The sequence below is a fragment of the Lepisosteus platostomus genome, chromosome 8 (assembly GCF_059453375.1).
Source record: "Lepisosteus platostomus isolate fLepPlt1 chromosome 8, fLepPlt1.hap1, whole genome shotgun sequence".
NCBI classification, from domain to species: Eukaryota; Metazoa; Chordata; class Actinopteri; order Semionotiformes; family Lepisosteidae; genus Lepisosteus; species Lepisosteus platostomus.
In genome coordinates, this window is record NC_142618.1 from 32,637,471 (window position 1) to 32,663,698 (window position 26,228).

The 26,228-nt window shown below is 37.8% G+C and overlaps 1 long non-coding RNA gene across 2 annotated transcripts; it reads left to right on the forward strand.

Annotated features, from left to right (window-relative positions):
* Positions 1–11,696: 11,696 nt before the first annotated feature.
* LOC148657231 (uncharacterized) lies at positions 11,697–25,817 on the forward strand. 2 transcript variants are annotated; one of them, XR_015940903.1, is made up of 8 exons: positions 11,697–11,838; positions 12,729–12,797; positions 13,637–13,696; positions 14,371–14,439; positions 19,998–20,149; positions 22,856–22,897; positions 23,151–23,197; positions 25,642–25,817. It is a non-coding gene; the product is annotated as an uncharacterized LOC148657231 (long non-coding RNA). The 2 variants fall into 2 exon arrangements; XR_015940902.1 differs by lacking the exon at positions 19,998–20,149 and having other exon boundaries at positions 11,703–11,838.
* The last annotated feature ends 411 nt before the right edge of the window (positions 25,818–26,228 follow it).

A 26,228-nucleotide genomic window follows, 5' to 3' on the forward strand; every position in this document is an offset into this window, starting at 1 on the left:
ATGGCTGGCAGAGGAATCCTACTCCGTTGGGCCTATGAGCAAGGCCCTTAACCCCAACTGCTTCAGGAGTGCCGTAAAAATGGCTGACATTGCCCTCTGATCCCAAGCTTATTTCCCTGTCTGTGTGTCTCAATGTGAGCAAGCTGGGGTATGCAAAAATACAAAAATCCTAATACAAGAAATTGTATATGGCCAATAAAGTGATCTTCTTTAATTAACAGTAAAGTATATCACTGAGCCTTAATGGACAATTGTCCAGAATAACAGAGGAAGCTCTCAGGCTTGACAGACTTGACAAATGGGAGCTATCTGGGTCTGGACCCAGTGTTTTGAACTCTAAGAGGACAACACACATGCTGCATGTGAAGGCCTACTGTTTTCACTGAATATGTACAACTGTTGTCTATGAAAAACAGTGAATAAGCTGAATTGGAAAAGTTGCCACATGGATGTCTTGAACATTCATTCCCTGCAACACCTCTCTGTCAAAAGTTAAGAGCATCTTAGCTACAGAGCTCATTACAGCAAAGTTCATACACCTCACAGTAAATGGTGCAGCTCCTCCTCTCTGCCTACTGCTTTTAGAACTCAGCACTGACAAACACCCTTTTTTAATGAAAAGTACTTTTTACAAGCATTTGAGACTATTCCATTTAATAGATGTAATATAAAGTGCTATGTTAAATTATAATTACATTTAATATGACATGGGGCATGTAATCAACATCACGGAGTTCTTTTATTTATATCTTTATTAATGTTATTTCCATACAAAATGTTGGAAATATTCATTCAGCATGTTCACTATGTCCTTTTCATTAATTAATTCTCTAATAGCTTATATATTATTTACTTTCTTTAATTGATATAATATTGTAAACATGAACATTTCTTGCCTCCATTGCAATATTCTAATCTATTTATATATCTTCAGCTCTTTCATGCAGTCTGTAGAGTATTCTCTTCCTTCTGAATTATTGCTTAGTTTCTAAAATTAAGACATTAACGTAATGTTTTCCTAGTTTTAAGAATTAATTTGTTTTGAGCCTAGAATATTACAATTTTGAATTGCTTACCATCCTTCATCTACTGACTAAATCTTTTTAATCCCATTTTCCATTATAAATGCAAACATTAAACTCCATAGATGAATATTTATCTTCTTAATATTTAAGAAAATATTGTAAAAAAACAACCAGTGCCATCAACACTGGCACTGGCAATCATATCAAATCAAATATGAGCTTTTGTGTTCACCAGCACAATTTCCCAAATTGTGTGTGGAAAATTGCAATTTTTTCAATGATATAGTATGACCTGTGCTACACATCTTCATCAAGCTTCTTGTGCCTGTGTTAAATGATCTATAGAACAGATTAACACATTAACACATTTAACAGCAACATACATCAGCAGACATTTTTGTTCCTTTTGGAATGCCTTTCAAAGTCAAATTCAACACAACATATACTCTACACTACAATGCCAAAATCAGACACATGTTCAAGTCACTGATAGAATTTTAAAAATAAATGCATTAAATATCCAACTCTAAGCATATTTATTAATATAATAGTGTAGTGATTGCATATCCAGTGCATGACCTGTGAGACACTGTGGGCTGGGTATTTCATATGAGTTGTGATGTACAAAAGGAAATGTGTGTGTGTGTGTGTGGGGGGGGGGGTATAGAAAAAAAGATGCTGTCTCTCTTGGCAGCAGTTTTCACATTAAGCTCTAGCCCAGTGACGACCCTCATGTCATCTTCTGGTCTATGGAAAGTTGTTTTAAAAGGGGTGCCTTTGACACTGTGTCAAAAGTCCTGGGATGTTTTGCTAGCTTTCCCACCCAAGTCATTTGAAGTAAGATATCCAATTAACAGTCACACATTTAGAGAAAACTTAGTTACAGAAAAGTTTGGACTACAGATCAACTCTAGTAAAAGATGTGGGTCCACGGCTCCTCGAGTACTAACAGAAGTAGAGGAGTGGTCCATGAACTGTGTAACTTTATTACACAGTAATAATAATACAGTATGTAGGCAATATTGTTACCTCAGAGTGGAATGGTGGCACATTGGTAAGCACCGTTGTCTTGCGTTAGTGGGTTATTCCGGACCTGGGGTGCTATCTGCATGGATTGTGTTTCATTATAAAAGAGAATCAGATTGTTTTAAGGGGAATGTCTACCATACTTCTGGTCTTATCAGATTTATCCAATAGTGGTGCATGGAGTCTCATAGCATTCCTCCCCCTGGTGTTAGACTGTCCCTTTCACCATAGCCAGACTTACTCCTTCCTACAGTATATAAGGGAAGTTTCCTCTTTTTCTCTCTGACCTCGGGTGCGATTGCTCCTCTCTGTCTTTCTGCATGCCCACCTGTACCCTTCACAGACAATAAACCTGTGTGAGCCTGAAGCTCCTGCCTCTCCTTCACAACCCTTTGACACAGCTAGGGGAAAGCAAGAATCACTGCAGTATAAAGAAAGTGGCATTTCAAATGAAGAATCTTCACAGACATGGTTCCCCTCAATCCCCACAGCATATTAGAGCCCATTTCAATGGTGGTACATTCAGTCTCGACTCTTACCTCTCAGAGCTAAAGTATAGATTGCTAAGAAAAATGCTCATCTGCCTGTCATGTACTGTAGTAAAAGACAATACTATTTTCCACTGATAAAATACTCAATCAAATAATATTAAACAAGTATGCACTGGAAAGACATCTGTATAACCTTATTATGTAACAGCATAAACTCCATGACCTTTCATCCTGTTCAATGTGAGGAAATCTGCCTCAGTATATTTCCATTAATTGTACTTGAACTTTAGATCTTTAATAACAGCATACTTCTTTTTGACACTTTATTCAGTAACATGTTAACCTTGGTAAAGTCAATAAAAGTTAACATGTTACTGAAAAATCTTATCATAGGATTGATAAGCTACCCAGATAATAATATTACTGAAAAATCTTATCATAGGATTGATAAGCTACCCAGATAATAATAACAGTCATTAATTTATTAAGTAATAAATGAGTGAAAATGCCATTAATTATCTTCAGTTCAGTTCAGTGAAGGAGAAGAAATCTAGCTCTAGCATCCTCAGTCGCCTTTGCTATAGATATCTAATTGTAGTTTTAGTACTGTATATAGAACACATGATTCTAGTATTACTAGAGCTTTAACACTTCCCAGTTTTGTATTGAATCAAGTGTTGTAGAGCTATAAAGGTGAATATAGTTCCATATGAATCCCAGGGCTCCATCTGGGGTCCTCACACTCCTAAATGTTGTGAGAATCTTAGGAGGTACTGTATCATCAGCTTAGCCAGCAGCCATATCATCCTGCAACTCACAATTACCAACCCATTGAAACGCAGCAGGTGTGAACCTGGTCAGTATGTGGATACTCCTTGGGGAAAACTAAGCTTGCTGCTGGAAGAGGTGTTAGTGGGGCCAGCAGGGGGTGCTCACCCTGTGGTCTGTCTGGGTTTTAATGCCCGAGTATAATGATGGGACACTATACTGTTGCAAACCTCTGTGGAAAGCGAAGGGCATGACAAGGCACAAAAAGGCGTCCTGGCCATCCACTGCAACCAAGGAAGTCTCCAGTCGTGATGACTACTTGTACCACCACACCCAAGCTTTTGAGGTCGAGAGAGTGGGACTGCCCAAGTGCAATGGCTTTCCCACTTCAAAACAAAAGCTCTCCCGCACAGGTTTCTTTCATGCAGCTCATCTTCTAAACAGATGAGCTGTACAAAGTAAACCCGTCATCATCAGTCACAACAGACAACCATCTTAATCAGCTTAGAAGGACAAGTTGAAGTTTAACACAATTGTCAATTTCCACAAATGCCTTCATCAGATAAAATGTTTTAAAGCCATTTATCTTAACACTTGCAAATGAAGTCTCCATGGGTCTTTTGTGCAAAAACACAATGGTTCTTTTTGGTCTGCAGGTTCAACAGTACATGATCAGAAGGGAAAAAACAAGACTCTTCTGTTAGTGTTAACACTGTGCCTTTCAAAGTGGAGCTCAGGTGAATGGAAAACTGCCTCTCGAGGCCATCTATTCACATTTTTCCATCATGTGTTAGAGCCCATTTGTTTAATAAATAACAGATTTATCTCTGGGAAAAAAATATCAATATTGCCTCTTTGCACTTTCTTCTTAGTGATTAAGGCTGTAAAATCTGGTAACCTGATTAAGACATTCAGATATGAATTTCAAGAATTATTGTTACTTTATTTATTATGTTAATGTTTTGGTTTTTTGTCTAACAATGTCTGGGTTTAGCCTTGACTCTTTCTATCTAGGGTAAAACTGTAGAAAATAAGTGAAAACAAGCATAGACAGTGAATGAGTATGAATTCATTATATAATTTTAGCAGTAGCAGAATAAATGTAAACATAGATTACATTTGCATGTTTCTGTGCTAGAAACAGAACATGTACCAGCAGCTTGTTCTAGTAAAAAAATAATTAGCACTGCTATATTGCTCTGATGTAACCATGTTTACTTCATGATTTCATAGCAATTTTGATTCTTAAGCAAAGACAGAGACATGCTGGAAAGTCTTCCTGGCTTGGCGGGATGGCATGGAGGAACCTGGGACAGAGAATGAGCTAGTAGGCCTAACAGCATCTCAAATGAGACTGCAGTACATGTGAGTTCTGGGGTAGGATGAAATTTGTTCTGAGCTCTCGATCTCTCAATCTCTCATTACATGGGCAGCTAAGACCATACCCCCAACAGCACAGAGGTGCAACCGTTAAGGGAACATTTCTGCAGGTGTAGAAGGATGTCAGCCATCTTCCTGGTGAGGAACACGGTCCAGGAGTCAATTGCTCCATGTACTACAATACATCTCCTTCCAAATGCCACATGCGGAGTCAATTGCATAAACCATAAACCACTCTAGTCCAGTCTGCAATCCCCAACATGTGCAAGTGACTGAAGTGGTATATTCTGTTGGTTCTTAAGTCGGACGAGCCAGGAATTTCCACAATAGTATAACTGGCAGAGTGGAGCCAGTAGGCTATCAATAGAGATATGGTCCATTGGATAGATCAGTAGGTGATCAGGCTTATGCTACAGAACAATTTATGGACATTTTAGCGGGTATCACTGTACTGTATGGCCTGGACGTAGACAGGATTAAGATCTGCGAGAAACTGATGGCACAGACAGGTCATTGGAAGGCCGATTGATTCTGGAGAGAGGTATTGTTCTGGAACCCTCACTCGTGTGCTGTGCACATCGCGTAACCTTCTGCATGAGGCATTGGGAAGGAGATGTTTTGTAGCACATGGAGAAGTGAGATGTTTGACCTTAGGGGGTGACTTTTGGCTGTCTTTGCATTGCCAATGAGACTGTGGCTTCCCTAACAATGGCAGGAGACCACAGGTTTGAAGGTTGATTCTGTGAAAAATTCAAAAGAACATAAGGTTACAAAGTGGAGGAGTCCGTTCAGCCCATTTGTCCAAAGAGGTCAGTTAGCAGCTTCTAATCCAGCCATTTCTTAAAGGAAGTCAGGGCACCTTGTTCAATTGCATAATTTAGCATTAATGGTGGAGTCTGTGACAAACAGAAGAGCATTAGAAAGGTTACAATGGAGAGAAGGCCAGTTAGTAGCTTATTGATCCAATGATCGATTCAAACCATTTCTTGAAGGAAGCTGTCAGAAAAGATTTCTTTTCATTACAGCTCAGGGGTGAGTTTCCCGAAAACGATGCATCTTAGAGACTAACGAGCAACTTTACGATGTACGTACGTAACGTCCGAGATACTTTTTCGTGGGTTTCCCAAAACCCCTCTTAATCGATCATTTAACGAGCGAGTATAAAGTACTTCTTTGTTAACCCCGCCCCTGAAGTCGCTTAGCAAAAAGCATCACAAGTCAATTGACAAACAATCGATTGACAATACTTTCATTATATGGTGTCGGTTTTGGTCCTTCAGTGTGATGAAATAAAGTTGTGAAAAGGAATATGAAGTAAACATGACATCATAATTTAACAACCATTTAAGCAAAAGCGTATATATAGGCACAAAATGGGACCCTTATTGTTTCTAAGAGAAAATAAAATAAATGACTGACATGCCGTAAAAGAAAACCAAGTTTAACTGTGTGGACAGTGTATGCATCCTGCACGACATCTTTGATTTAAAGCAATATTTTTTGTCACGCTGCCATCGTTAAGAATCACAGTGTTTCAAGAGAAAATACTGTTGTTATTTAAAGTTGTTGGGTGTGTTGGAACTCCATTTTAATTGGTCTTATTAACATGACATCTGGAAAAATTAACTGCTAAGCTTGGCACGTGTCACTCAACAAATACAGGACCTATAATCAAATTTAAAAACAAGTAGGTCTAAGCTTTACCGTCAACAATCAAGACAGAACATAAAACGGCATTCGAACTTAAAATATTGTATCGACCGCGGGTTTCGGTACAGAATGGAGCAGGCGTGGGACTCAGGGAATGGGGTTGAACAACACATTTAATAACTCGAATCAGGAAAGGTACACACACAGGGACAGGGGTTACAGCGCTGCACCTACACTAACATACACACACACGAAGGGAAGAGACTGTATCCCAGCCTCCGTCCCACTATATACAGTCTGGTAGTCCCCAGGTGCTGTTCTCAGCCCGCCCTGCGTGGTGCTACATTGTAATACATGTTACATGTTTCACGTTCTTTATGGAATTTAAATACAGTTTAAACCACACCCCAAAAGTACTAAAAGAGGGAGTATTATTAAAACATTTGACCTATGAATATGAAATTTACCCAAGATGACTAATAAATTCATTACTGTATAAATAAATGTTCTTTTTTCGAATTTCCTCTTACATAGTACAACAAAATATCAAAATCCTTAATATAAAATCTTAGTATTCTATATTTCCAGATCTCTGTCGCTAAGGTTGGCGCAAGAGGTAGCCTGCTTTCGGGAAACTCACCCCAGCTCTACAATAGCTCATCATTGTCTTATTTGCACCAAATTAACAAATTTAAGTGCTGGCCCAATAAAAGTGACATACTGTATAGTACAGTAGTAACACCTACAGATACAGCTGAGGCACTGTGTCTCAGCTGCCATAGCCATATCACCCTGCAACTCACAACTGGCAGCCCACTGAAGCTAAGCAGGTGTGAGCCTGGTCAGTACCTTGATGGGAGACCTCCTGGGAAAAACTAAGGTTGCTGCTGGAAGAGGTGTTAGTGGGGCCTGCAGGGGTTGCTCACCCTGCAGTCCCTGTGGGTCCTAATGCCCTAGTATAGTGATGGGAACACTATACTGTAAACAGGCGCCGTCCTTTTGATGAGATGTAAAACCGAGGTCCTGACTCTCTGTGGTCATTCAAAATCCCAGGGCGTTTCTCGAAAAGAGTAGGGGTATAACCCTGGTGTCCTGGCCAAATTTCTCATTGGCCCTTACCAATCATGGTCTCCTAATAATCCCCATCTATAAATTGGCTTCATTACACTGCTCTCCTCCCCACTGATAGCTGATGTGTGATGAGTGTTCTGGCACACTATGGCTGCTGTCGCATCATCCAGGTGGATGCTGCACATTGGTGTTGGTGGAGGGGAGCCCCCATTACCTGTAAAGTGCTCTTAGTGGAGTGTCCAGAAAAGCACTATATAAGTGTAAACAATTATTATTATTATAATTATATTAACAGGTTAAATGGCTTCTGGGTAAATAAAGTCCTCAAAATTTTTTCGCATTGCGTTGTTATGTTTTTTTTTTGCTGGGTGTTCCAACTTTTTACCAACTTTTACAATCTATTGTCCCTTTTGGATTGTCCTTTTTGTTTTCCATGTAGGCTCTGGGTTGCTGCAAACTTCACACCTAGAAACCCTTTTCTTATGAAGGATGGGTCTAAATTTTTTTTTAATCTGGGCCTAATAACACTGAATTTGTGTACCTCTGAGGATTGTGTGACAGTTATTTGTCATCTATCTGAAACAAGCTTGTTATTCCTGTAGTGAGGAAACAATGTTAATTGTTCTGTTTCAGCTGCAGTATCAACCTTTCTCCTGTCCAGCTGCAGCTCCTACAGTACCTGACAGAGTGTCTTCAGGACACACTGCTCACTATCCCTTTAGGCCTCTTTCTCAAGGTGACTATCAGCATGGCTCTTCTGACCATCTCAGCTCTACTCTGCCTGGCATTCAGTCTCAGTGGAGTGAAGGGTAATACCTACTGTATGACTCAATCTTGTCCCAGAGGAAAGAATAGTATCACCACCAGTAATAAAAAACTAAATGCCCTCAGCACAGCTGAAGGTGCTTAATTGTACCATCTTAGTTTATGATACAATATGTGCAATGACAATTTAGTGTACTGTAAATATGATTCCAATTTACAGAAGTTATTTTTCTCTGAAGAGAAGGAGAACTACTCTATTTTAGGCAAAGTTAAAGTATATGAAGTCAATAGCTAGGAAATGTAAAAGCATTGGAATGAAACATCAATTTATATACTTATGACAAATAAGGAGTAAAACAGGATAATTAATATTTAACTTTTTAATTACAGAATAACCACCTAATGTAAAAGATACACCAAGAATAGGCCTGAGCAGTTGGTGTAATTTTTTAAGTGCCTGATCTCTTCATTCTGTGAAACAGCTCTGGAGGAAGAGTAATAAATCAGAGGCAAGAAAATAAGCAAATATTTATTAATACTGTCTATAACACAGAGATAAACCTTGCATCATGTTTCCAGCAGTATACAGCATCATTCTGCAACTTACAACTTGCAACCCACTGAAAGCTAAGCAGGAGTGAGCCTCTCTAGTACCTGGATGGGAAACCTCCTGGGAAAGTGAAGGTTGCTGGTGGAAGAGATGTTTGGGGACAGTAGGAAGTTGTCTGTGTGTGTCCTGATGCTTCACTATAGTGATGGAAACACTATACTGTAAAAAAGGCATCTGTGGGTAAAATGTAAAACCCAGATCCTGACTGACTGATTATTTTGTTGAGTTAATTTCAAATAGCATCAACATATTGTATGCCATTCAAACAGCATAAGAACACAATTTATAAGTCTGCTTTCTGGGAAATGTTAAGTTTTGCTTTATATTCTGCATATACCCAGGGTGTTTTTTCAAAAAGAGTAAGGGTGTTAACCCAGATATCCTGGCCAAATTTCTTCCTGGCCTTTAGCAATCATGTCCTCCTAATAATCACCATCTATGAATTGGCTTCATTACTCTCTTCCCCTCCCCACTGAAAGTTGATGTGAAGTGAGTGTACTGGCACAATTTGCCTGATGGAGGTGAGTCCCCTTTTCCTATTAGCTCTATGAATGTAGTGTCCAAAACTAGAACTACAGTAACTAGCTGGCACTCAGACTATTCTACTAGACTACTAAAATCAGACTATTTATAGATTAAGGAGAGGTTTATAGGTGTCCACAGCTACCACTAAAGTTTTTTTTCCTTTGTCTGGCTGATTGCCAATCAAGTGAAGATAAAAGAAACCGTTATCTGACTGTTATCAGTTTGGCTGCAACAGCTAGCTTTTTACAGTCTAGTACACTATACAGTAAATAGTCTGTCATTGCCTCTAACTCAATAATAATAATGATATTCATTGTTTTCATAATTCGTTCCTAATTTTATGTTTTATTTAAGCTAAGAAAACCACTTTAGGACTTGGCTTTCAAGTAATTGATGCAGAATGTTTTGTCTTTGATCTATTTGTTTCATATTTAGACAAAGTAGTAGTTATAATAGAGAAGCACTAGAAAAAAAGTCTTGATTCCCACATGTGATACAACATGAAAGATTTGACTTTTGAAGAAAGAAAATGAAATATGTTTCTTGCTTTCTTTTACTTTTGGATATTTCTTTCTTGTGTGTGTACTGACTATGAAATAAAAAGCCAGGCCTGTGTTGTCTATACTTTCCAAGATAATGCGAGATGTTTAAGGGAACATCAATTCAAGACGGAAATGTCCTTTTAAGGGATGGGTGTCTAATTAATTCCCAAATATTTGTAAAACACACAGCAAAAACTGGAAATGAACTGTCATCCTCGATCAGATGTAATGTTGGAAGGGAAGCCATGGAGCTGGAAAATTTCCATTGCAAACATATCCACCATGTGAGGAAGGGAAGGCAACTTCAGCAGAGAGCCAAAATGGGCAACCTTAGAGAACTGGTTAACCACAACCAATATTACTGAACAGCCAGTGTTAAGAGCAAGGGAGAACATCTATGTCAGCAGATTTCATCACTGACCACAGGCGTTGGAATTGGTAGTGGTTGAAGGAGACTGGTAGGGAGTGATTGGGTATTATTAGTAAAGTTGCAGATAGAGTAGGCTGCCACAAACCCATCAATATTGCTCCTCATATTGGGCCACCATAAATAACCAGAAATGTATGAGTTCTGTGGTTTGTTGCATGCCCAGATGGCCCTTGACCTTAGATTTATGACTCTAATCCAATACCTCCATTCTGCCAGAAAAAAGGACACTCTGTCAGGCGGAGTGTCTGTGAAAGTGAACTTACAGGCCACTGTTGCCCTCATTGTGTCTTCCACTGCCAGTACAGTAGTTCCAATGATGCAGGTGAGTGATTCATCCAGGTCATGGATCCTGAGAAGGGTGTCAGCCTTGCCATTCTTAGTTGAAGCAAGAGAAGAACAAGGTCCATCTTGCCTGTCTGGGTTTAAGCAATTTAGCTTTCTCACTGTAGATCAGTGAATACTAAGCTGTCATCACACCACACCAGCTTCACAGACACCATCTCCTGATTGCCAATATTGTAATGTCATTCCACTGCCAAAAGTGTTTGGAGAATTAGGTTTAGAGAATTCTTCTGGACAAAGAAGAATCCCACTCTGTCAGGCGACGAGGACAGTCGAATGAACCCCTTCTGCAGATTCTCCTCAATGTATTTTTTCATGGCTTGTGCCTCCAAGGGGGAGAGAGAAAATAAATGATCTTTGTTGGGTGAGGTTCCTGACAATCGATCGATAGGGCAATTGCAAGGCCCACAAGGAGGCCAACAACCTGTTCTTGCTGAACCCATTAGTGAATTCTGGATACTCATGTGACAGTCGATTGGTTGAGATGTTGGATGCTGCTATCCTATGTGCAATGGTGATGTAACACAGGGCTCCAGGCTGTACGTTCTCTGAGAGACCAGGTGAACTGTGGATTATGGGTTATTCAACTTCAGCTTCAGGGAAAACCAGGACTAAAGGACAAAGCAGAGAGGAGAAGAAAAGGAAAAGAAAAAGAAAAGTTTTGGCAATTATTTGTGGTGACAGTAAGGCACAGGGAAGTGGTATGCCCCTCAATAACCCCAGAACAGATTGGCCATCCAACCAGAGCTTGGACATGATTCCAGAGGAATTCCCAAACAATTATCCAGGCCAGTAGCAGTAAAGTTGGGTGTTGTTTTAAAGTTTTGTAAGCATATTTATAAGATTTTTTCTTTTTTCAATACAGTAAAATCACTCTTGCTATTACTGAAACTCTCAAAGATCATCATATTAAACAGTAACTTGATAAGACAGGTCTTGGACTTCTTATAAAAAAGTTTTCAACAAGTCAAAGTGGGAAAGTGGTTATCTGATATATGCTATACTTCCAGGTGTGTGTCTTGTCCCCCCCCCCTCCCATTGTACATTATGTACAATAATGATCATATGAGCAAGCAGACCTTGTACCCAAAGGTGATAAAGCAACTGAAAATGACCAACACCGGGGTTATATAGCTCAAGGTATCAGATTTACATTTTCCTTTGCTGGAGAATTTACACCTGGACATTTCTTCTTCTTTCTTTCTTCTTAAAGGTAAATCTCAAATATTTATGTTCTGTAGTTTTGTTGAATTCAGGGACAGAATTTTATACTCCTTTCAAACTGCAGGTTGAACAGTGCTGTGTTGCTCAGTGTAACAGTTTTGGCTGATTTACCATCAACAGGGCTGAAAGGTATAGGTTTTACAAGTATCTGATTTATTGATGTTGTTTATTTATTATTTACTCTTCTCTTGTTTAGTTGTTAAAATAAAGAGCTTGAGCTTAACAACAGTAATTTTAGATGAAGGAGGAGCTGAGACAACTGCTGTTAATTTCAGCAGACTTGAAAAAGGAGGTACCACTGATTCCCCTTAATTCTTTACATTTTCTTCTCAATATTGTTTATTGCTGTTCACTGAGATACTTGCTATTGCAGAAACGTAAAAAAAGGTTTCTAGTAAACAAAAAAAGGAGATCAATTGCTCCATTATAAAATGTAGCACTTTTCTGAGGTCTTTCATAAATTTCACCTATTTGGTAATTGTAATTTTATCATTTCGGATTTAAAAATAACAAGTTATTCATCTTAGTTTGATAAAGCACATACTATTTTTTTCATTCTTTTTGGTCATGAAATTGAGGACTAATCCTTAGGAACTGCAATCCAATGGTTTACAAGGCCTTTAATTTATTCCCAAGTTTTTCCATGGTTCATTGAGTGAAATACTGTAGATTAAAGGTGGAATGAGAACCAGAAGACCAATAGTACTGATCGTTTTCTTTTAGTACCAACCTGGAGTTGGAGGTATAATTCGGCGTTTGTTCTTATTATTCTGTTGGTTACCTCCTTAAAAAGAAACAGATAATTCAGGCAGACCATCAAGTTTCCATTTTGGCAAGTTCCTGTTGCTCCCTTTTCTAAGTGGTGAAATATATTTCCAGGACCCACGATGTCATGGTTCTGCTGTACAAAAGTTTTCAGTTGCAAGAACTGCTGTAACTGTAATTGTGGTAAGTAAAAACAAACTTTCATCACATGCAGACAAATCATTAAATACTAAACAGTCTTCTGACAGTTACTAGTATGTTTGTGAATCTCGTGAATAAAATGATTGAAACCCATTAAATGCCATCTATTCAAAGAAAATGTAAGAGGTTGACATGACATGACATGACAAGACATGAGGTTGCCACTTGAAACTGCCGTGGAGCTGGACTCAAATTTGTAATTTACTATCCTTATAACATTTTTTTCACATGCTGTAAAGCACTTTGCTTTATGTAAAAGTGAATGTGCACTACAGTATGTGTGAATGAACCATGCTAGCAGCAGCAAAGAATGTGCACAAACCTGAAAACCAAATCATCTTTAATAGCATTTTATCTGTCTCACTGAGCATGAAAACCCACAATATTCTCCAGTGCTTTGCCAAAAATTCAAAATTCGAAAAAATCTTGAAATAGGGAAGTGATTGACAAGCATTTACGAGCAGCTAAAAAGGATTAGTTTACTTAATAGGCTTCAATAAATACTAAAAGACTCTTTGCCTCTTCTAATAACCATACTTATTGTTGTTTCATAGTCATTAGCAACTATATGAGTTAAGGAAGCTATGGATTTTTGGAAGGAAGTACACACACACATATGGTATAAGCACACAGGGACAATTAAGATCAACATAGGAAACTTAATTTAGACAAACCCAGCCACTATCTTTTTGGAAAGGGAATGCACCAAGAGAAAACCTCCACAATTCTGAGAACATGCTGAACACATAAGGCATCCATGTCTTTTAACTAATTTTATGCTGTTTTCATATATATCATTTAAAACCTTTATCATTACACAGCTGATAAGGACATTTCAGCAGAGACAATCAGATTATGTGGCAATGGATCAGATATTCCAGGTAAGCAAATCTTAATTCTAAATGCAAATTTAGTACACCAGACGCAATCATGCGTTAGAGAAAGTGTGCTGCATGCTTGTGTTCCAGGTGCAGTGATGTGAGGGTTTTAATTTATTGTAACAGTTAGGAACAATTGGAACAGTAAATTATGAGTGTGCTTTGATGACTGTTTGGAATTGCACACAATAATTAACTGTCTCACACACATGAAAATATACAGGATACAATTTATTGATACAACACCAAACAACATGCGCAACAAACCAAACAGAGTAATAAAGTTTATTGTAAATCAATCTGTTGTGATACACTAAGTTGATATTTTACTGAGGCATTACAAGGATAAGAGTTAGTAACTTCAGAGTTAAAAATATATTGACTTTAACATGTGATACTATATGATGTACATCTACCTTGTAAGGCATATACAGTATTTAGATAACATTTATATTCTCACATACAGGGCCAATTAAGAAGCCAATTAGCCCAGTCACTATTTTTTCAGAAGGGGGAAGCACACACAAAAACAATAAGAACATGTAAATTCTATATAGAAGGCACCTACGTCTAGCATTCATAACATAATAATAAGATCAAATTAAAGCTGACAAGCACTTTCAATTCTGCTGTTTTCATATACAGTATATTCATACCATTTTTTAATTATTATACAGCTGACGAAGAAACACCAGAGATTATAACTAAAAAAATCAGTGTGAAAGAAAACAGTTCAGATCTTCTAGGTAAGCAAATTCTTTATTTTAAATACATTCAGATTCACTGCACCAGGCTATAGGCAAGCATATACTAGAGAAGGTGGGCTACATGCATGTGTTACTTGTGTAGAGATGAGGGTTTTTTTCAAATGGAATTCACACCCAATCCATCATAAGGAATAATAATAAAAATAAACAAAAAAAACAACATGAAAAGAAACAGTACCAAATAAACCTGGCAAACACTTATTCTATGTCAGTGCTAACCCTCCTGGTCAGCCATTTAGGAAGCATTTAGAGGGGGCATAAAATCTGCGGTAGGAATTTCATCTTACTTAAATGTATTCAGCCAAAAAAAGAAAAACCAGGAGGTATGCCAGCATTCTAAGTCCTTTTTTAACATTTAAAACTATTGGGGGAAAGTTTAGTTTCCACAATTCCCTGAGGTTTGGTGAGACATTTACAGTACCTCGAATCAGATTTAGATCATTTACTGTAAATGGGAAATTCGAAAGGGACTCTGTGTCCTTCAAGCCACCTAAAGGCAAGGCCTCAAATTTACTGTAATTAATTTTATAGACTGAAATGGACCTAAATTCATTAATAACCACCAGAACCGCCAAGACGAATATATCAGGTATGTACAAAAACAAAGAAATATTGTCTACATATATAGAGATCGTATGTGTTATTTCACCAAGTTTTATACCTTTTATATCCCTACATAATCTACAGGTGAATGAAAGATAGTTTTTATCCACTTAAGAAAGTCTCCTCCAAGGCCAAAGTTCTATAAGACATCAAACAGGTAACTCTACTGGACTATATCAAATGCCTTTTCAGCATTTGAAAGATAAATATCAAGGGCTGGTTAGTAAACTGAATAACATTTAATAGTCTCCTTACATTTATTGCCAAGAAGTGATTTGGTATAAAACCAGTTTGATCAGGATGAATAAGAAGGGACAAGAGTTCTTTTTCCCAGTCATATGGAGAGCAAACTTGCTATCAACCCCAATAACAGCAGCCATGTTACCCTGCAATTCCCATCTGGAAACCCACTGTAGTTAAACAGGTGTGAGCCTGGTCAGTACCTGGATGGGAGACCTCTTGGGAAAAACTAAGGTTGCTGCTGGAAGAGAAATTAGTGGGGCCTGCAGGGGGGGCTCACCCTGCGGTCTACAGTATGTGGGTACCGATGCCCCAGTATAGTAATGGGGACGCTATACTGTAAACAGGTGCCGTCCTTTGGATGAGATGTAAAACCGAGGTACTGATTCTCTGTGGTCATTAAAAATCCCAGGGTGTTTCTCGAAAAGAGTAGGGTGTAACCAAATTTCCCATTGGCCAATCATGGCCTCCTAATAATCCCCCTCTATGAATTGACTTCAGCACTCTGTTCTCCTCCCTGCTAATAGCTGGGTAGCACTATTGCTGCCATCGTATCACCCAGGTTGTGCTGCACATTGGTGGTGGTGGAGGAGAGTCTCCGTTACCTGAAAAGTGCTTTGAGTGGAGTGTTCAGAAAAGTGCTAAGCAATTGTTATTATTATAATAAGACTAATTTCTCTGTATAACCCTCATGAATCAGGGGCTTTATTTTTCTTTAGTATAAGAGATATATTAGCTAAATTTAAGTTTGAAGGTAAATATCCTTTGTCAAACAAATCTTTTGTTAGAGGGCCCATAATGCTTTTGTGCATTTGTTTTTATATGGGGCCATATCCATCTTCTCTACATAGATAATTTGTCTGTTCTTCTGAGAGAGATGGGAGTTTTATCTGACCCAGAAACATCTTCATTCTCTCAGTAGTGGAGGTGAATTCAAATGTGTACACAGTACATTTTAGCAGAAAAGTCTCATTATCCCATTATCCTATTGCTTTCCTTACAGTTACGGTATAATGTGTAACACCCTTTTTGCCTTTGAGAGTTGTTAGAGTATTAAAAACTGTTCTTCTCCTTACCAGCTGGGTGAGAGGCCAGCCTAATTTATTGCTTGACTCATAAAGTCTACAGTATGTTTAGTAAAGTTTTGCAAAGCTAGTAAGGAGTTGGTCTAAAGTTGCATGACCAGCATCTATTTGTTTCAAAAGAGTTTTAGAAGTTGAAAGTTTAAAATCCCTCTCTAGGTTTGATGGCTCTCATCAAATGAGCTTTTACTGTTTCCCACAGAGTTGAGGGACCAATCTCTGGTGTTTTATTTATCGGTATGAACAATTCCCATTGCTTAGCAATGCTGTCCACAAATAGTGGTCAACTCAGTAAAGTGGGATTTACAGTAAGTGTCAGTGTCTACTTGAAGGGTCCCTGGCAGGAGGGGAAATAGTTATACTGATTGGGGAATGGTCATTTGAATGCCAATCATGCACTATATGTCCCTGTCAAGAATCCTTTAGGATGATTCTAGAAAAAAAAAAGATAAGATCTTGATCTTGAAAAACATTTAGGCCCCCCCTTTTGTATTAAAAAACCTCCAGACATCAAAGAGCTCTTAGTCCTTGCAGAAATTGACTAAACTGGAGCTTTTTTCTAAATAAAGTCAGATTAGGTGTCAATTTATCTATCTCAGGGTTTATAACAGAATTAAAATCACTCCCTATGAGCATCCATGGAATGGAAAATGAGGAGATGTATGACCACAAACCAGGGCATTGGGAGCATAATCACATCGTAGTAATGTAAGCTCGCCAAAAATAATCACATCTTAGTAATATAAGTGCCTACAATAAGAACATATCATCCCTCAATATCTCTTATTATTTCATCAATTTCCCTACAGGATTAGTAAAGTATTATCTATCTATCGAGTCAGAAAGGGAAGCCCTTTTGTGCAAGGATAGCAAGTGCCCGGCTCTTATTGATAAAGGTAAAAAAACTGCCCCTTCCAGCTCCTGTTTAACTTAACATGTTCTAGATCAGTTGGGTGGGTCTCTTGTAAAAGGAGGTCTCTTTTTTTCAGAGATGAGAGGACTGTCTGCTATTTAATAACATGATTTAAACCTTTAAAGATAAGAAAGACCGCTTTGATCATTGGCAGATGACTGCATACAGTACAAGTGTATACAGATTATGAGAGCAATTAATGCAGGTGGAGGATTTTAGACTACAAAATAAAAAGAAATACTGTAACTTTATATAAGCTACGCTGTCATCATTACTTATAGAAGACAAACACAGTGGATAGAATCAAGACACAATAAAAACAGATCCATCTCCAAACAATGGAAACTAATCAAAATTTACCACCTGAGTGGCCTTTGGGACAAATGAGGTGAAGCAAAGGTATTCTGCGAAAATAAAAAAAATAAATCAAACCCCAGAAAAAGTATTGAATCTGACTCGCAACCATGGTTCAGTATTGTTGCAACCCAACCATTTCAGTAATAAAAGCACCGGTTTAACTGGAACATACATACATGCTTAAATGTTAATGGGATGAGATGTAATAAGAACCAGGGGAAGACTCCCCTCAAGTTACCGACATTCTATAATCCTGCAGGCAAATGTATATTATTCGTATGGTCATGCAAGAAGAAACCATATGAAAAATATACATTTGATTGCATACAGTATGTGTTTTAGAAAAAAACACTATTAAGCAAATACTCTGCACAACTATAATAACCAAAAGGAAAAAATAACTTTTGATAGCTTATAAATTTCACTATATTATAGATCAAAAAGAGTATGAGTGTAAGAGGGGTTTTGAGAAGCTGGGAAAAGCCTTATATACAGTATAACGTGAAAATATATGCCTAATAACCAAGTCTACATGTAAACCAGACTGCGATTAACTACATTATTTTTTTATAAAAGATTGTGTTGAGAAGCACAAGTCAGTGCCAGATATGTTCATGGGTTAGAAATAAATCAAGTGGGAGCTCTGCAAAAATGATCCACTCAGGCAAAAAGCATCATGTGACCCCCAAGTTTAATTTACTGTAACAAATAGAAATTTGGACAAGCAAATTTCTAAAGTGCTACAGTATGGCAACTATTAGGACTCAATCAAGCATAATACTTTACAGACTCCACATAAGTTCTAAATATACAATATACTGTACAATGTTTAATACTGTATATTGATCACAATATATTGGTACCAGGTCTACCTGGTAGGTATATAGTTAGATGACATTTATATTCTCATACACAAGTAAGTATACATCTACTATTGTGACCGAAACTATCAAACAAAATTGGAATAATAGTTCCAATTCCAATAATAGTTCTAATACCAAATAATAGTTCCTGCAGAGAGAGAGGAGAGGAGAGAACGCTTTTGCCATTTTAGCGTTCTAGCATTCCTGAGGATGTCTCTCCACAGACGTTAACTTTTCATCCTGATCTTTGGCCTTTAAAAACTGTCATCCACTTGGGTCTGGCCACGAGTGAGACAGTTGGGGCAAACTCAGTTCATCCCAGCTATAGCTTTTTACTAAATATGCTTGGATATTCAGAATGTCGACTAAATTTAATTGATCAGGCAAAATAGAAGATTTTGAAGATCATGAAAATTTCTTCTGTTGTAGGAATTCTCTTCTTTACTGACTCATTACCTCAGCCAGGCATCTTGGAAAACAATAAAGTACTGTCTTGGTCTGCTTGCAGTCACATAGTTAGAAAAGTCGGAGGATGAGGTTAAATGGAAAGGAAAGAACAGACAGTGAAATAACCAATGAAAATGAGTTGGCTTCTTGCTATTAAGGTAAAACAATCACAGTTGGTGAGTGGTTAGGATATTATCAGATATAGTCCTGGGTTCCACCCAGCAGGTCCCTTATTGGATCCTTCCTCTGAGCGATGATGATGTCCTGGTCTGTCTTCCAGACCCAGAAAATCTTTCTCATCAAATGGCAGCACCTTACCCTCACTCCTCATTGTTATCTGTGATGGGAATTCTATCACGTATCATGTATTTTATACCAACTGTTTCCATTATAATGTTTGAAACTCTATTTTAAAAAGGACTGGTTTCTAACTAGTAGTGGTAACTTGTTGATAAAACGTAAATTTGGTCTTTTAAACTAGGTAAAAAGATTAATCTATGAATTGAACAGCAAATAAAAAAACATGTTCTTTGATTTCTAATTAAATCAAAACATGATTACAACCAGCGCAAACAATTTCTAAAGACAACAGATCTTCCTAAAAATTAATGCAATTTCAAATTACTGCATGCACTTCAAAAGAAAACAACATTTATTTAACAGAGCTTTTGTGTCAGCATTACAAGTTATATTTAAAATTATAAAGAACTCCCTTTTGTCTAGTATACTACTTCACATAAGCAAAACAAAACAGGAGTAAGATTTTTTCTTTCACCTATTTTTGCGATTCTTTATTTTTAAACTTGTAAATTGCAGATCCTTTTTTTGGAAGCATTTTGTAAAAGATGCACTGGAATAGCCAGACTGTCAGTTGCATGAGAGACTCCAACTTGCAGTCATGTGGTTGGAAAAGTCAGAGAGAGCGGAGAGGAACTGGAAAGGAAAGAAGTTAACCGATGAAAATATGTTGGCTTCTAGCTTCAGTGATTGGTTAGAGTTTTATCAGGTATTGTACTGGGTTCCACCCTGCAGGTCCCTCACTGGTGGATCTTCCTCTGGGTGATGAACAGGGACCTCTGACCCATTGTCCTGGGCAGAAAGAGACAAGCAGACTAAATGGAGCCTAGTCCCTCAGTGTAAAGTTGATCAGAAGGATCCAGATGGGAGGAGGCCTTTCAAACCCAGTGAGCTTGTTGGTTTGCCTGTAATTTTTTGATGAGAAGATGAAAGCTTCCAGGAAACTGTTCATCAAGATGGCTGGACAGCTTTTACCAATTGCCTATTAATAATGTACTTCCTTGTAACTTTCAGTTATACTCTTCTGGTCTTATGTTTCTGCTGAGCATAAATCAGTTCATTGGATTTACTTTGTCCATGCATACAGTATTATGTTTATATAATAGAAACTTAAACGATTAATTAGATCTTAATAGGAATCCTAGTAATAACAAATTTACCCTGATGAAACATATGACACAATTCATGATTCTCTTTTAGCATTTATTTATCCTCAAATAATGTAACATTCAATATCCATTTGTAACAAAGTCCAGTATGTGAACCTTCAGATTCAGTAACTGGTGGCATCTCCTTGAACAGCAATGACTGCAGCTAAATATTTCCCATAACCATTGTTCAGTCTCTCACATCAGTTTTAAGGATTCGCCTCATTCCTCCTCACAGAACTCCTTCAGCTCTTTGATAGCTCATTTCAGGTCCTGGGACAGCATTATAATGGGTTAGTGTAGATCATTGTAAAATGCAATTTTCTTCTGAATCCTATCTGTTGTAGATCTGCTTTTATTGATTGAATGAATGATATTATTGCTGCAAAACCCAACTTTAGCTGTGCACAGATGAATGACCTGAAATTATCCTCTAGCATGATCAGATACAGTACAATGCAGAATTCAATGGCTGTTTTAATGATGACAAGTCATCCAGGTCCTGAGGCATCAAACCAGCTTCACACTCCCAGCATCATACAGTACATGACAGTTAGGATGAGTTTCTTCTGTTCAAAAACACTGCTTGGACAAAGAGCTCTACCTTTGACTTGTCTGTTCTGAGAACACTGTTCCAGTAGCCTTTTGGATTATATATGTGCTCTTTGGCAAACTTCACACAGGCAGAAATGTACAGTGACTGCAGTGTTTTCCTCCTCGCTATCCTCCCATGAACATTCTTTTTCATTTGTTTTCTGATAGTTAAGTCATGAACAGTCACTTTAACCAAGGTACAGATTCTTGGATGTTACTCCGGGGTTCTTTGTCACTTCTTTGATGATGTTCTGCTTTATTCTTGATTTTGGTAGAATGACCACTCCTGGGTGGAGAGACTGTAGTCTTGAACTTTCTTCATTTGTGGATTTTCTGCTTTACACTGGATTGGTGGAGTCCTGAATCCTTAGAAACACTTTTTCTGAGGTCCTCTGAGATTTCCTTTGATTCACACCTTTATGGTGAAGATCAAGCTCACAGTGTTTCTTATCTTTTTGTAGGACAAGCTTTCCAAACCTAATTCTTTAAACACCTGATTTAATTATTTTATTAACTGGGCTAATGAAACTTGTCACGATTTCTAAGTCCCTCCTCTTAAGGGCTCTCCGGCTCTTTCTTGTTTGTGTTGATTTTTCGGCACCTGACTCTTATCCAGCCCCCTTCCTATAAAAGCCAGACGCTCCTACCAATCTGGGCTCAGCTTTGGAAGATGGATGCCTGGAAGCCCACCTACCAGCGAGTCCAGGAGTGGCCCAATGGCATAGGCTTCGCAACGGTGTCCTAACCATCTGGACCCGTTACCCCTTTTTATCTCCCTGAACCTTCACCAGATCCTGCTTTGGCTTTTAACTTTCGTCTTGTCTGTCTTGGATGGATAACCAGGCTCTGGACTTTAGCTCATCCTGGATTACCCTACGGACACCCTCTGGATTGTCGCATGGACCATGCCGCCCCCCCCCCCCCCCCAAGCACCAGCGCACCCCTGTTCTTCTTCCAGCCCCGCTCCTAGTCTCTTTCCCCATGTTTGTTTCACTCCCTTCTGAATTCTGCCATCTGCATAGGGTCCTGAAAAATAATTTGTGACGAAACTAGGGTTTCACTTACTTTTTCACACCCCCTGTATTTTAATTACTCATTGTTAGTTTAATTTATACATCATTTTGTTTCAAGAGACATGAAGTTTATTATTTTAAATCCTTTTAGATATTTACAAAAAAACATAAAAGCACGTCCTTTAAAAAGACTGCCAGTGAGCATTACCACAGTAATACACATAAGACATGTTTGTTTTTTTAATTACTAGTATAATCAAAATGTGTGAAGAGGTAGCTTTCAGTTCCATATTCTGTGAAGCCAACACATAGTTAAGAAATTATATTGAGTAGGAGAAAATAAAATCATTTTTGTGTTTCATGGTTTCAAGCTGTTGCTTTTTCTGTGGTATTAGTCTGTTGAGATAAGAGATGCGATGGGATTCTGTGATCAGGTCTTCAGGCATTATTCCTTATTATTCCTTCAACTTAAGTATATGCAGTTCAGTTCAGTTTATTTGTCATATGCACAAGTGCAATGAAATTCTTATTTGCATGTATGCTCCAATACAAAGACATTAAGGAATCACCAAAACATAAACACGGAACAACAGCAACAACAACAAGAACAAGTTGATAATTTTGACATGTCACTTAAGTGTGTTGAGAGGTCCAATCAGGTTCTAGAAATGAAAATAACAGAGCTTATGTCACTGTAAAGACATTTCACTTGCAGTAAGGCATTGGCAATGACAACTGAGCGAGAAAAAATGCTTGTCTGTATTTGCATCTTCTTTAGAATAGTATCTGATCCCAGCATGATCCCAGTAATAAGAAAAATCCATACTTTCATTTTTAGGAAGCTATTCCAACTCTTCTGCTCCACCTCATCCACCATCATGTAAGTTGATATTCCTCTGAGGAAGGTAAAGAACCCAGCCTTCCCAAAGTGTCACAATGTGTATAGTCTTACATCTAGATTTCTGCATCTAGAAAAACAAATGTTAAAGACAAATATTAATGATTAGATAATTAATGGAAATATATAAATGTATATTTCTGAAGTGCAATAGAATGTGCTTTTTGATCAAACCTAATACGGGTAATGGGAAAAATATTAATTTTAATCATAAAAGCATATTTTGTAATTTCAGATTCGACAATAAGTTTAGAAAAGAGCCAGCAATAACATCATTAACGGGTAAGTTTATAAAGTACTGACATCACTGGCAGATGAAAGGAAGTCATAATTTTAGTATTTAGTCATTTTAGAATATCTATTTTGTTCTTTATAAAGCATACTGTATAACCAATACTGTTTAAAAATCCTTAAATCTTAGCACACACTTTTACTGTTGGTGACCCAATACAGATTTTTAAAATTATGTAAGTTAGGATACAAGTGAGTCATTTTGCTTTCATTTATCAGCTTTAATAACACGGCACAGTAGCTTGCTCCATTCGTTCACAACCCATTGCAACATGTTATCAGGTTTAAATTCTTCTGCATGTACTGTAGCTTCCTTTTGTGTGTTCCTGTTCATTTTTCACTATTGTTTCTGAAGAGGTCTATAGGATTGCCAGTGTTTATGAAAATACTGTTTTGAACATTCGAATTAGGTCCCCTTTGCAGTAGCTTTGCATTTCTACAGTGCTCATTGGAAACAGTTATGGTAATGTAATCCTATTGTAACATACTGTAGCCCTAATATGCTTAAATGCCTTTATGCATAGAATGATTTTCAAAACTCTCACAGTAGTAGTTTATACAGTTCTAGTCATAAAGTGACACAGTGGTTCTATAAATTTCTGAGTATATTGTACGTTCTAACAAGCTGTTGATTATTTACTAAAGAACTCAATAAATTGCAATTGAATAATGAACTCTCTGATGTCTGTGGCAAAATGATTTTTCCAAAAGAACCAATTTCTTAAGCCAGGCCAGGCATGCTTATCTAAACAAAAAATTAAACCAAAACTGCTACTGTTCCAAGCTGAAACCAGGAGGGCAGCAATGGTGGGTTCTGTTGGAAGATGAGCAAGTGGGGAAATTGTGAGGAACAGAGTATCTTTTGAGCCACATACACTGTACTGTACATGATTTTGCAAAGAGTCTGCACTACAAGCATGAGGATTTATCTTCTAATATTTTTGGCTACAATTGCATCACCGTAGTAAAAAAAAAAATCAGAAAAACATAGTGTAACACATACTTTGCAGGTTGTTCGAGCCGGCTTACCAGCGCGGTGACGTCACTGCCCTTCCCTGTGAATAGTAGGGACCGAAGCCGTTGGGCTGAGGGTAGATTTTTTTTTAGGTTAACTGGCTGGGTCCCTGTTGAGTGATGCCGAAGACCCAGGTTCAAGTACCCAGTGGTGGGTGGGTTGACCTGAGGCGGCAGCGGCAAGGACGTGTACGCACGTGAACACGAGAGCATTACAATTACAAACACTTGAGAGCTTTATAGATTTTATAAGACAGGCCTCTGTTTGTAACCTTTACTGTATGTTCTTTCTTTACTGAAGCAGTTCAGTACTGGTATGGTACAGTAAGTCACAGTGTCACTATTTCGAACAGCTGGATTGCATACCTGCTACAATGTTGAAATGGTACAGGAAATCAAGGTGTGTTTATATTCCAGCTTGTCAGCAGGCATAGAGCATATATTCTACATACTGTCATCATATCCCATAAATGTAATGGCCAATGGTCGTTGAAAAAGCAGGCAAAGGTCCAAAGGCAGAACCCATTTGCAGGGGGACATAAGCAGCTGAGCAGGCAGTGGGGAATGGACCAAGGAGTTTTATGTTATGGCCCAGGAACATGACTGGGTTTGTACCCAGGCAGTTGACAAAGTAGTACAGAATTGCAGTCAGGAAATGAAAGAGGATTGAAGCCAGGAGACACAGTGACACAGCACAGAAGGTATTGCACTCAGGAAATGTAAATCAACAGAATGGTTGATACAAGCAATACAATTTTGTAACCAAATAGAACATGGGGATTTCCAAAGCAGGGGGTCAGACTGAAGCATGTCAAAAGCCCAAGAGAAACACAAGCAAGGAATGCAAATCTAGAGACTAGGCAACGGCAAAAGTCTAACAGAGACCAGACCACTCTCAGAGCAGACCTACTGTATATACAGTAGACCCTTCCTGTACAGACAGGTGAAGACACAAGAACACACTTACTGTTTGACTATAAAACCATGGCAACCAACTGACATATATTATTAAAGGCATGGCTGGTTGCTGTAGTAATGCTAACTTGATCCACAGCACTGTAGCAGGATTGAGCATTACAATAACAAGTTATTATTTACTGAGAGTAACATTTCAAAGTCAAGAGACCATACAGTAGGTCTGCTCTGAGTATGTTGAATGGGGCTGTGTGTATCATGTTGGGAAATATAACCTGGATCCATACATTGACTACCTGATATTAATACATAATGAGGAACTGAATGATTTAACTTTACAAATGTAACTTTTTTTTTTCTTAATTTACTGTTTCTGGATAAGCAAAGGAACCCCAGACCTTCAAGACAGAATTTACTACTGTCACTGTCACTAAAATAGTTTCTGAAAATGGGGATATTTGGGCAGATGTGTGTTGATGTCTCTGTATAATGGTTTTGTTTTGCAGGATTCTGCTCCCGTGAACTGAGAGACTTTTTCATAGAATCTCACAATGAAGAATATGTAATGGGAAGAAGGCAATATCAAGTCAACGAACAGAATATATTTCTCATGTTCAGAAATGGAGACACCGTTGAAATAAGGCTATCCTGTCACAAAAAATAAACATTGATTTAAAAACTGCCTGCTTTTGTTTAGAATACAACAAGAAAACCAAAAGTGTTTACAAGTACTGTATATGAAATAAAGAAATGTAAACACCTTATGAACAAAATAGTTTTATTTTAAGACTTTAAATACTGCAGAGATAATAGTAATGGCAAAGAAAAAAGGAAGCCAGTCAACAGAAAACTAAAATTCCAAATTTAAATTAAAGTATTTTATGCTTTATTGATGCTACTTCTAAATAATATTATTCTAATGTTTGGTTTGGCCTAATTTATCAGTCTATTAAAAAGTGGCATATACTGTAAAGTATTAGACGTTTTGACAAAATACATAGATTTTAGGTCAAGTCCCAACAATTTACACACTATATTTCTATATGTTTTATGGACAAGGGGAGTGAGGCTCCAAGCCATCACACTTCCTGAT